Source organism: Staurois parvus, unplaced genomic scaffold (genome assembly GCF_062004578.1).
Source record: "Staurois parvus isolate SC_StPar_1 unplaced genomic scaffold, SC_StPar_1.0 ptg000009l, whole genome shotgun sequence".
Classification (NCBI taxonomy): Eukaryota; Metazoa; Chordata; class Amphibia; order Anura; family Ranidae; genus Staurois; species Staurois parvus.
The window spans coordinates 12,394,397-12,407,211 of record NW_028317805.1 but is presented as its reverse complement, the minus strand read 5'-3'; the positions used below and the strand labels follow the sequence as shown (position 1 = coordinate 12,407,211).

General features: G+C 41.7%; 2 long non-coding RNA genes across 2 annotated transcripts; one reads left to right on the top strand and one right to left on the bottom strand.

The window, feature by feature from the left end:
* Positions 1–5,960: 5,960 nt before the first annotated feature.
* On the bottom strand, positions 5,961–6,454 carry LOC149474262 (uncharacterized). The gene is made up of 2 exons (XR_016311661.1): positions 6,346–6,454; positions 5,961–6,232 (listed from the first exon to the last, which is right to left on the bottom strand). It is a non-coding gene; the product is annotated as an uncharacterized LOC149474262 (long non-coding RNA).
* A 5,010-nt stretch (positions 6,455–11,464) lies between these two features.
* On the top strand, positions 11,465–12,142 carry LOC149474261 (uncharacterized). The gene is made up of 3 exons (XR_016311659.1): positions 11,465–11,568; positions 11,662–11,757; positions 11,871–12,142. It is a non-coding gene; the product is annotated as an uncharacterized LOC149474261 (long non-coding RNA).
* The last annotated feature ends 673 nt before the right edge of the window (positions 12,143–12,815 follow it).

Here is a 12,815-nt window from a genome sequence, read left to right as displayed (position 1 = left end):
GGCCCAAAAAAACTCACAATGCCTCTTACTAAATACCTTGAAATATCCAATAAACTCAAATTTCGTCATAAAGTTAGGCCAAAATCTATTTTGCTATATGTCTTTGGTAAAAAAAAAAATTCCAGTAGGTGTATATTAATTTGTTTGTGTGAAAGTTATAGCGTCTACAAATGGTGGTATGGATATTGGAATTTTACGCCATTTTTTGCTATATGGCGCTGTGCTAGTTTAACTGACAATTGCGCTGTCATGCAATACAGTAAATAAATTAAATTTATGTCCTTTTTTCACACAAATAGAGCTTTCTATTGGTGGTATTTGATCACCTCTGGGTTTTTCTTTTTGCGCCATAAACAAAAAATCCCAATAACTGCATATTAATTAGTTTGGCTGAACATTATAGCATCTACAAACCATGGTATAGATACTGGAATTTACACAGCTTGTACTTTCTAACTGCCTATCACATTTCTTGAGGTGCTATAATACCAGGGCAGTACAAACATTCCCAAATGACCCCTTTTCAGAATGTAAACGCCCTAAGCTATCTGCTGAGAGGCATGTTGAGTCCATGGAAGATTTATTTTCTTTCACAAGTTTTTGGAAAATGTCAAAACATGTTTTTTCCTTTTTTTTGCACAAAGTTGTCACTTAAATGATATATTGCTCCCACATGCCATGTGTATATGTGGAATTACACCCCAAAAAACATTCTTCTACTTCTACTGTGTATGGGGATACCACATGTGTGAGACTTTTTGGGAGCCTAGCCACATTCAGGAACCCAGAATCCAATGACCACTTTGAAAGCCTGAAGGTGCGTAACTTCCTCATTTCACTTCCTCACTACTTATCACAGTTTCGGAGGTCCTACAATGCCAGGACCCCCCCCCCCCCCTAATGACCCCTTTTTGGTAGATACCCCAAGGAATTCAAAAAGAGGCATTTGCAGATCTAATTTTTTCTCACAAGCTTTTGAAATATAAAAAAAGAAAAGAAAAATCTGTTTTTGTTTTCTTCATTTTCCAAAAACTTGTGGCAACAAATGAGATCTGCAAAATACTTACCATACTTCTTATCAAATTCCTTGGGGTGTCTACTTTCCAAAAAGGGGTCATTTGAAGGATAGGGGGGTTCATACTACTATTCTAACATTTCAGGGCCTCCAAAACTATGAAAGGTAGTCAGGAAGTGTAATGAAGGAAATAAAGCCTGAAGGTGCTTATTGGGTTTTGGGGTCCTGTATGCGGCTAGACTGCCAAAACGCCTCTCACATGTGGTACCCCCATACTCAGGAGGAGTAGCAGAATATTTGGGGAATGTTTGGGGAGTAATTCCACATATACCCATGGGATGTGTGAGCAATAAATCTTTGAAGTGACAATTTTGTGTAAAATAACATTTTTTTTTTTTTGTCATCTTCCAAAAAGTTATGGTAAAAAAATTAATTCTTCTATTAATTCAACATGCCTCTCAGCAAATAGTTTGGGGTGTTTACTTTCCAAAAAGGGGTCATGTGGAGGGGGCATTAGAAGTTTATGCCTCACACATCACTCACTTTTCTAACCATCTGAAGACCAAGCCTTTTCTGACACTGTTCACATGAAAAAAATCTGTATTTTTTACTAGGAAATTACTATGAACCCCCAAACATTATATATATTTTTTGAAGCAGACACCCTAGTGAATAAAATGGTGGGTGCTGCAAATTTTATGTCGCATAGTACTCGCATAGCAATTTTTTTCAAACTCAAATCTTTTGAAAAAATACACTTTTTTTTACTTTTAATGCACAAAAACACAATATATTGGCCAACAGTTTGGTAAAATATAAAAGATGATGGTATGCCAAGTAAATAGATACCAAACATGACATGCTTTAAAACTGCGCACACCCCGTGCAATGGCGATGCTTTAAAAGCTTTTACAGGCTACCATTTCAGATTTACACAGGAGGTCTAGTGCTAGAATTACTGCCCTTGATCTGACGCTCTTGGCGATACCTCACATGCATGGTGCGACTTTTGTTTACATACAGGTATGAGGTCAACGCTTGCGCAAGCAGTTGCACGCTCGGGGGGGTACTGTCCTGTTAATTCTTTTCATTTTTTTTAAATCACTTTTATTGCTGTCACAGGGAATGTAAATATGTAATAGTTACAGCAGTAGGCATTGTCATATATTCGTTTTTGAAAAATCTGGGGTCTATTAGACTCTAGATATCTCCTCTGCCCTTACATCATCTGATCTCCCCAAGATCGGTGTGATCAGTAGGAGTAGGAGTGTGAATCACATATATATATATATATATATATATGTGATTTTGCACAGGGAGTCCGCCCTGTAGCAATATTCCTGCTAAAGGGTGGACCTTAACCACTTCAAGTCCAGACACTTTCACCCCCTTTCTGTCCAGGCCAATTTTCATCTTTCAGCACTATCACACTTTGAATGACAATTGCGCGGTCATGCAACATTGTACCCATATGAGTTTTTTAGCATTTTTTGAGACAGATAAAACTTTATTTTGGTGGTATTTATTCACCACTGGGATTTTTATTTTTTTTTGCTATATAAGTCCAAAAATTTTTGAAAAGTGTTTTTCTTATAAAATTTTGCAAATAAATAATCTTTCTTCATAAATCTTGACCAAAATTTATATATCTCTTTAGTAAAAAAAAAAATAACCTAAATTAGTTTATAACCAAAAATTATAATTTTTCAAAACATTTTTTCCATTTTTATGTTATTTTTTATATTTGTTTTTTTAACATACTGTCATCCTAGCAGTACAGTGTCACCATAGTGACACTGTACTACTTGTGGGGGGGTGATGAAGATTTTGTTGTTGTTTTTTTTACACTGATTGCTTTTACACCCATAAAGGCTGTAAAAGCAATCATTTCTCCTTCTCTCTGGCTGCATTCTTGCAGCCACTGAGAAATACTGTGAGAGCTGTGATTGGTCACAGCTTGTCACATGGTACCAGGCTGTTGTGAATAGCCTTGTACCATGTGACCTCTGTGATCATTCACAGATTTCACAAGTAGTAAGCAATGATGTCAGCAAGTGACATCTTGCTTAATACTATTCATGTGACCACTGATTTGGCCAATCAGTGATCACATGATCGGGACCTCACACAGAGGTCCATCTTGTGGCACAAACACTTTTCATCATAGCAGGTTGCCGCCTATATTAGGCCACGGTTCATTTTTTTCCCTCACATTAACCTTCTAGCAATGAAAAGATAAATGACATTTCCCAGCTGGCTTTGTTCTGTTACTTAACAACACAGTCTGGGAATTTTCCTCAACACTTATACCGGGTGAAAAGGCCTGGTATAGATTTTAAAGGGGACTCCTGTGCAGGAAAAAGTCTCCCCTTCTCCCCCACAGTGTCCTTGCCCCCCCTCTGCCCCCTGTAGCAGTGTCCTCTAACCCCCGTAGCAGTGTCCTCTACTCCCCCTTCCACCCCGTAGCAGTGTCCTCTACTCCCCCTTCCACCCCATAGCAGTGTCCTCTGCCATCCCTTCCCCCCCTCCCCCATAGCAGTGTTCCCCTGTCCCCCCATAGTGGTGTCCATTGCTCCCTCCCCCCCCAGAGCAGTGTCCCCTGACCCCACCTTCCCCCCCCATAGCAGTGTCCCTAACCCTCCCATAGCAGTTAACCCCCCCAATAGCAGTGTCCCTTGCCACTCCCTCCCCCCACATTAGTGTCCCCTGACTATCTCTATCATCTTTATCTCTGTCATCTCTATCATCTCCATCGCTATCTCTATCATCTCTATCTCTAGCAGCTCCATCTCTTTCATCTCCATCTCTATCATCTCTGTCACTATCATCTCTATCTCTATCATCTCCATCGCTGTCTCTATCATCTCTATCTCTATCAACTCTATCTATATATCTGTCTCTATCATCTCCATCTCTATCATCTCCATCGCTATCTCTATCATCCTCATCTCTATCTCTATCATCTCTATCTCTACAATAGGGATGGGGATCATGTTTGTTAACATGAAGAGTTCAGCATGAATTCTGCATGTTAGCAATTTGCAGACCCGGCGATCTGCAGGGACCTGCCTTTGTGGCTGGAATGCTTTAGAGGCTTCTGTGGGAAAAATAATAAAAGCACATTTTTTCCTGAACAGATATGTGCATTTATTATTGTTTCCTTAACTGTAAACATAGTGTTTCATTTTTTAAACAAATCACATGGTGTAAATGCATCGCCAATCACCTTGTCCAGCGATGTACATCAGGGCTGGATCTAGCCTTTCTGATGTGAGGGGGCAGAGGATGGGATGTCAGCAGGGCAGTGTACAGGGGGTCAGCAGAGCAGTGTACAGGGGGTCATCTGGGCAGTGTACAGGGGGTCAGCAGGGCAGTGTACAGGGGGTCAGCAGGGCTGTGTACAGGGGGTCAGCAGAGCAGTGTACAGGGGGTCAGCAGGGCTGTGTACAGGGGGTCAGCAGGGCTGTGTACAGGGGGTCAGCAGAGCAGTGTACAGGGGGTCAGCAGGGCTGTGTACAGGGGGTCAGCAGAGCAGTGTACAAGGGGTCAGCAGGGCAGAGTTCTGGATCAGCAGTTTGAAGGGCAGTGTACAGAAGCTATTGGTTTTTAGGGCAGTGTACAAGAGTCACAAGGGCAGAGGATGGGGGCAGCAAGTCCAAGGATGAAAGGTCAGCAGGGGATTGTACAGAAATTGGTAGAGCAGTGTACAGTGGGTCAGTAGGTCATAGAGAACTGGGGTCAGCTGAGCTGAGGACAAGGGTCAGCAGGTTGGAGGACAGGGGTCGCCGCTTGTTGGGCAGAGGACAGGGGTCGCTGCTGGCCAGGCACTTGCCAGAGCTCCTTTCCCATCTCAGTACACAGCTCCTTCTCCCCACACTACACATAGCTGAGATCACATTCCCTTATACACAGCCACAATCTGCACAGTATGTAGCTGGCTTCTATGTTGCAGTTCTGACCTGTGAAAATCCTTGGCTGGAACAGCAGTGCAGCCGCAGTAGCCAGATACACACTGTGGAGATCATGGCTGTGTGTGATCTCCGCTAAGTGTAGTGTGGGAAGGAGGAGCTCTGTGCAGTGCTGGGATGGGAAAGGAGTTCTCCTGAGTGCCCTGTCAGCGGGGATCTCTGTCCTCTTCCCTCTCCAGTGGTGATCGCTGTCCTCTCCCTCTCCAGCGGTGATCCCTGTCCTCTCCCTCTCCAGCGGTGATCCCTGTCCTCTGCCTCCCCAGCGGTGATCCCTGTCCTCTGCCTCCCCAGCGGTGATCTCTATCCCCTGCCTCCCCAGCAGTGATCCCTGTCCTCTGCCTCCCAGGGGTGATTCTTTTCTTCTGCCCTTCCAGCGGTGATCCCAATCCTCTGCCTCTCCAGTGGTGATCTCTGTCCTCTACCTCCCCAGCAGTGATCCCTGTGTTCTTCCCTTCCAGCGGTGATCCCTGTGTTCTGCCCTTCTAGTGGTTATCCCTATCCTCTGCCTCATCAACAGTGGTCCTCTCCATCGATGATCCCTGTCCACTCCCTCTCTAGCTATGATCTCTGTCTTCTTCCCTCTCCAGCTATGATCTTTGTCCTTTTCCCTCTCCAGTGGTGATCTCTGTCCTCTCCCTCTCCAGCGATGGTCTCTGTCCTCTCCCTCGCCACCTATGATCCCTGTCCTCTGCCTCCCCAGCGGTGATCCCTGTCCCCTGCCTCCCCAGTGGTGATCCCTGTCGTCTGCTTCCCAGCGGTGATTCCTTTATTCTGCCACAACAATAAAGCACAAACAAGCCACCCAATAATGACACGTATAACTAGTGTCATTAACTTATCTCCGACTCACTGGTATAAGTGTGGATCCATAAACCCAAAAGGTACATACTAAGCAAAATGGTAGTGTGACAAGAACACCCCTACCTGGAAAAAGAAGGTTATTAGGTGATCCACGCGGAGTAATATGAATTCAAAAATATTCCAAACAATTCTTTATTTGATCACATAGATCATAAGGAGGTTAAACATGAGCATGGTGTACATATGAAAAAAATAAAATCATGTTAAAAAGCACTAGGCGTCTTCAGTTTAGGGTCATCTTAACAAATAGAGTACCACAAGGCAGAGTTATAAAGTGGTGATATAGTTATCCTGGGTTTCCATGGGTTTTCGGCTTGTATTCGAGTAAACCATGTATGCAGCAAATGTGTTCCCAATGTATGTCAGGTATCTCCTGATGTGAAAAAAGCTGGAATACAAAAATATATAGTATATATATGGAAATATGAAAACCAAAAAACCATATCACATCCAATATTCACCAGGCCTCCCTCTACAATGGTCAGTGGATACTACTATTACCTTCTCAAAGGTGAGGTTGACAGGCCAGCTTCTCAAGTGTAGGGACTTCCTGGATAGCCACCCCAAATAAAATAAAGTCCACAGTACCAAATGATTCTGAGGATATATATAGAAAAATAGTGAAAAATGTAAAGATCATGGGCATCAGGTCACCCTGAAAATAAAACACACACAGAGTGGGTATATTACCATCAATGAAGATCAAGAAGACATCTGTCGACTTGAAATAGGATTAGGTCCTTGATGCTTTTCCAAGATGCATATGGGGGTGAGGAGCCAGGTAGTCACAATACATAGATTCCAAACACATACACTGTGTATATAGCATATAACAGGCTATACGGGCCTGAATTCTGATACCCAATAAAGGGTTTCCAAAAATTGCTCAAAATGAGAAGATTATTATTCCATATACTGTGTATATAGCAGGCTTTGCAAACCTGAATTTTTATACCCAATAAAGGGTTTCCAAAAATTGCTCAAAATGAGAAGGTTATTGCGGTTTCATGAGGATATGGCTATGTCACAGCACAACCCCTAGATAGGATAGCGTATATATATATATATATGTAGATCGTCCTCCAAAGAGGATTTGCAAAGATTCCCCGAATATACAGGGTAATTTAGGCCCAAATAGCATGTCCTTGTTAACACCATAAAAGCTCTATCAATCTCAACAGCCGTAAGCTAAATTAACTTGCCACCGGTGGAAGATAAATTTCCCTGAAAGATAGCCGTTTGCGAGCCGCTGCAACAATAGCCTTATGGTAGTTTTCAGAGGGTCAAGGGCCTTCCTAGCAGGGAGCTGTGACACCGCCGTTCCTTCCCGCCTCGTGGGCGCCGCACCCAGTGAAGACGCCGAGCGTAGTGACGTCAATACGTTGACGCGTTTCGTCCGCCAATCACCGCAGACTTCGTCAGAACTGGGAGGGGACTTCAATACTTCGCCTTATATGGTGCTCTAATTGCATACCAAAGAGTCTCCACCTCGCCATCTTGTGTTGAAAGAGTATCACTACATTGGAATAATCCAAAGTGAATTAAAACACATATATTGAATTTAAAATGATTGCTGGATATAGAAGAAAGGAGCCTAAATATTATTATAAATCAGATCCTCTTCAAAGAAAAATTAAATTAAAGATAAAGAGGAAATCTAAATTAGCACAATACTTGTTCCAGTGGGGAAGACATCAAGACCAGATTCCGCTACCCAGGCTTTCAATATTAATCCAGTTATTTGAATTTATTTTAATTATCTAGAGAAAATAGAATCAGATACAAAATTAAGATTCATATTTTGTCCAAATATATCCATATTTAGTTCACATAAAGGATATCATAATATGGATTATGGCTTAGGATATGTAGAAGGCTCCAAGAGACTCATTTCAAAAAAAAACCAAAGTTAAGTTCTGTATTAAGTCCATATGGGGCAAGTGCTCCCAGGGTATAAATCCAGAATTTTTCCTTTTGTAGGAGGACTTTATCAAAGTCACCCCGACGGGCTGAAATATTCAGCATGAAAATCCCTTTTACTTTTAGACCATCTGTTTTGCCCCCATGGACTTCTTTAAAATGTTGGGCCAATGGGTTTTCTTTTTCTCCCTTTCTTACATTCCTATTTTCATTTCTGATGTCTCTCAGATGTTCACCAATCCTAGTCCTAAGGTTCCTTTTGGTTTTACCTATATACATCTTCTTACATGGGCATTCTATCATGTACACTATTTTGCTACTTGAGCAATTAATGAAGCTGCGTATTTGGAATATCTTAGAATTATCATTATTAAAGAACTGATTAGACTTATGCACAAATGGGCATATCTGACAGTGACCACAAGGGAACATTCCATAAATACCGGTCCTCCTAGTTAACCAGTTTCTCTGTGGTGCCCTCTGGAATTCTGATTGTACTAGTATATCATTTAGATTCCGAGTTCGTTTTGCTACCATTTGAGGGCTCTCTCCTACTACTTTGGCTATCTGCGGGTTTTGAGTTAATAAGTACCAATGGGAGTCCAGGGCCTTCCTAACTTCCCCCCACTGTTGTCCAAATTTAGTTATAAATCTTACCGGTTGGTTTTCAAGGTTCTCAGCTAGCTTTAATTTTGGTTTGTTTATCAGTTCCTCTCTTGTTTTACCGAGGGCTCTTCTTTTTGCTCTTCTAAGAGTTCTATGTGAATAGCCTCTCTCTCTGAACCTCTTATAAAGCTGAATAGATTCATATCTATACTCCAGATCTTCTGTACAATTTCTTTTTATTCTCTGAAACTGACCAATAGGAATTCCTTGTTTTAAACTCCTTGGATGATAGCTATTGGCATGGAGAAGTGTATTAGCCGCTGTTTCCTTTCTGAATGTTTTAGTAACCAGATCGTTTCCGTAGACAGAGATTGACAGATCTAAAAAAGTTATCACCTCTCTATCTACTGTATAAGTAAGTTTAATATTCCTATCATTGTCATTCAGAAATTCCATAAACCTTTTAAGCTCATCAATACTACCATCCCAAACCATCAGGACATCATCAATATATAACCAAGTTATTGCGTATTGGTTATAGGGAATAGAGGGATATACCAACTCCTCTTCCCATAGACCTAGATGTAGACATGCATATGCCGGGGCCCAAGGTGCTCCCATGGAGGTACCACATATTTGTTGGTAGAAGGAACCCAAAAACTGGAAACAGTTATGAGTCAACATAAATTCCAACAAATCCAATATAAATTCATTTTGAGCCTCCATTTCAGGAAAATGTGTCTCCAAAAAGTGGGCCACAGCTTTTTGTCCCCAGGTATGTGGGATAGAGGTGTAGAGGGATTCCACATCAATGCCGACCAGGAGTGCACCTTTTGGTACTTTTACATTTAGGATCTTTTTAAGTACATCTCCAGTGTCTTTTACATAAGATCTGAGTTCTAGAACCAGATCCTTAATTAAATCATCTACAAATTTACCTATTGGTTCCAAAGGGCCACCAATGGCCGATACTATAGGGCGTCCCGGTGGTTGAGAGGGATTTTTGTGTATTTTTGGAATTACATAGAAGGTGGGGATATTATATACATCAACTGTCAACATATCACATTCCCGTTTGGTTAATAGATTTGCTTCATGTGCCAATCTCACTTTTTTATTTAAATCAACTACAAGTTTTGGAAACGGGTTATTAGACAGTTTATGATATGTATCCTGACTCTTCAACTGTCTAAGTACCTCCTTCTCATACTCCACACTCTCCAATAATACTACATTTCCCCCTTTATCACTCTTTTTGATCACAATGTTTTTAGCATTCTTAAGTTCCCTAAGGGCTATTCTTTCGCTCTTAGTGAGGTTATCACCGTTCCTCATTGTCCAGTCTATTTTCCCCAGATCATTGTGTACTAGATCTAGGAAAGTACTTAACCATTTGTTTTCCCTGATATTGGGCATTCTTCTAGACGGAGTTTTAAGTCTAGTGTGTCTTTTCCACTTATTAGAGACATCCACCTCCCCGAGCTCACTTTCTATGGAGGTCTCCTCAGAGAGGCTAATAAGGTCTCTCAAAGCCTGTTGTTCCCTCTCTGAGTTGAGGTCATAGGGATTTTGTTCTTCTCTAGATAAATATGGAATTCTCAGAAGGATCTTTCTCAGGAACAGGTTTAGGTCTTTATAGACCTCAAATAGGTCCATTTTATCCGTAGGGGAGAAGGTTAAACCTTTCCGTAGTAAATCATTATGTCTTTTTTTCAATACAAATTTGGAAAGATTTATTACCTTAAGATCATTCACTCCCCCCTCTACGTTGGTCTTTATCTCTTGTGGCTTCGGGTGCGATTTTGATTGGGTGGTTTTAGGGTAACTAGAGTGCTTCTTTCTTCCTTTGTCCCATTGATTTGTTTGTTTGTTTGTTTTAGTATCCCCTGGTTCTCGCCCGCTGTCTTTTCTTCTAAAAAACTAACCGATCTCTTATAGCTTTCCTCATCATCTTCACTCATTGATGAATAGCCTCTATTATTCCTAGAGAAATGTTTTTTACGTTTTGATCGACTTCTTCCTCTGCTATTTGTTAGATCGAATATCTCACCTTTCTCCCAGTCCTCAAGATCTCTTCTAAATTTTTGTTGTTTCGTAACTTTCAGATTCTATTTTCTCTAGATAATTAAAATAAATTCAAATAACTGGATTAATATTGAAAGCCTGGGTAGCGGAATCTGGTCTTGATGTCTTCCCCACTGGAACAAGTATTGTGCTAATTTAGATTTCCTCTTTATCTTTAATTTAATTTTTCTTTGAAGAGGATCTGATTTATAATAATATTTAGGCTCCTTTCTTCTATATCCAGCAATCATTTTAAATTCAATATATGTGTTTTAATTCACTTTGGATTATTCCAATGTAGTGATACTCTTTCAACACAAGATGGCGAGGTGGAGACTCTTTGGTATGCAATTAGAGCACCATATAAGGCGAAGTATTGAAGTCCCCTCCCAGTTCTGACGAAGTCTGCGGTGATTGGCGGACGAAACGCGTCAACGTATTGACGTCACTACGCTCGGCGTCTTCACTGGGTGCGGCGCCCACGAGGCGGGAAGGAACGGCGGTGTCACAGCTCCCTGCTAGGAAGGCCCTTGACCCTCTGAAAACTACCATAAGGCTATTGTTGCAGCGGCTCGCAAACGGCTATCTTTCAGGGAAATTTATCTTCCACCGGTGGCAAGTTAATTTAGCTTACGGCTGTTGCGATTGATAGAGCTTTTATGGTGTTAACAAGGACATGCTATTTGGGCCTAAATTACCCTGTATATTCGGGGAATCTTTGCAAATCCTCTTTGGAGGACGATCTACATATATATATATATATACGCTATCCTATCTAGGGGTTGTGCTGTGACATAGCCATATCCTCATGAAACCGCAATAACCTTCTCATTTTGAGCAATTTTTGGAAACCCTTTATTGGGTATAAAAATTCAGGTTTGCAAAGCCTGCTATATGCTATATACACAGTATATGGAATAATAATCTTCTCATTTTGAGCAATTTTTGGAAACCCTTTATTGGGTATCAGAATTCAGGCCCGTATAGCCTGTTATATGCTATATACACAGTGTATGTGTTTGGAATCTATGTATTGTGACTACCTGGCTCCTCACCCCCATATGCATCTTGGAAAAGCATCAAGGACCTGATCCTATTTCAAGTCGACAGATGTCTTCTTGATCTTCATTGATGGTAATATACCCACTCTGTGTGTGTTTTATTTTCAGGGTGACCTGATGCCCATGATCTTTACATTTTTCACTATTTTTCTATATATATCCTCAGAATCATTTGGTACTGTGGACTTTATTTTATTTGGGGTGGCTATCCAGGAAGTCCCTACACTTGAGAAGCTGGCCTGTCAACCTCACCTTTGAGAAGGTAATAGTAGTATCCACTGACCATTGTAGAGGGAGGCCTGGTGAATATTGGATGTGATATGGTTTTTTGGTTTTCATATTTCCATATATATACTATATATTTTTGTATTCCAGCTTTTTTCACATCAGGAGATACCTGACATACATTGGGAACACATTTGCTGCATACATGGTTTACTCGAATACAAGCCGAAAACCCATGGAAACCCAGGATAACTATATCACCACTTTATAACTCTGCCTTGTGGTACTCTATTTGTTAAGATGACCCTAAACTGAAGACGCCTAGTGCTTTTTAACATGATTTTATTTTTTTCATATGTACACCATGCTCATGTTTAACCTCCTTATGATCTATGTGATCAAATAAAGAATTGTTTGGAATATTTTTGAATTCATATTACTCCGCGTGGATCACCTAATAACCTTCTTTTTCCAGGTAGGGGTGTTCTTGTCACACTACCATTTTGCTTAGTATATTCCTTTATTCTGCCCTTCCAGCGGTGATCCCTATCCTCTGCCTCATCAACGGTGATCCTTGTCCTCTCCCTCTGCATCGATGATCCCTGTCCACTCCCTCTCCAGCTATGATCTTTGTCCTCTTCCTTCTCCAGTGGTGATCTCTGCCCTCGCCAGAGGTGATCTCTGTCCTCTCCCTCGCCAGCGGTGATCTCTTTCCCCTGCCTCCCCAGTGGTGATCCCTGTCCTCTACCTCCCCAGCATCGATCCCTGTGTTCTTCCCTTCCAGCGGTGATCCCTGTCCTCTCCCTCTGCATCATTGATCACTGTCCTCTCCATCGATGATCCCTGTCCACTCCCTCTCCAGCTATGATCTTTGTCCTCTTCCCTCTCCAGCTATGATCTCTGTCCTCTCCCTTGCCAGCGGTGATCTCTGTCCTCTCCCTCGCCAGTTGTGATCTCTGTCCTCTGCCTCCCCAGCGGTGATCTCTGTCCCCTGCATCCCCAGTGGTGATCCCTGTCCTCTGCTTCCCAGCAGTGATTCCTTTCTTCTGACCTTCCAGCGGTGATCCCTATCCTCTGCCTCTCCAGTGGTGATCC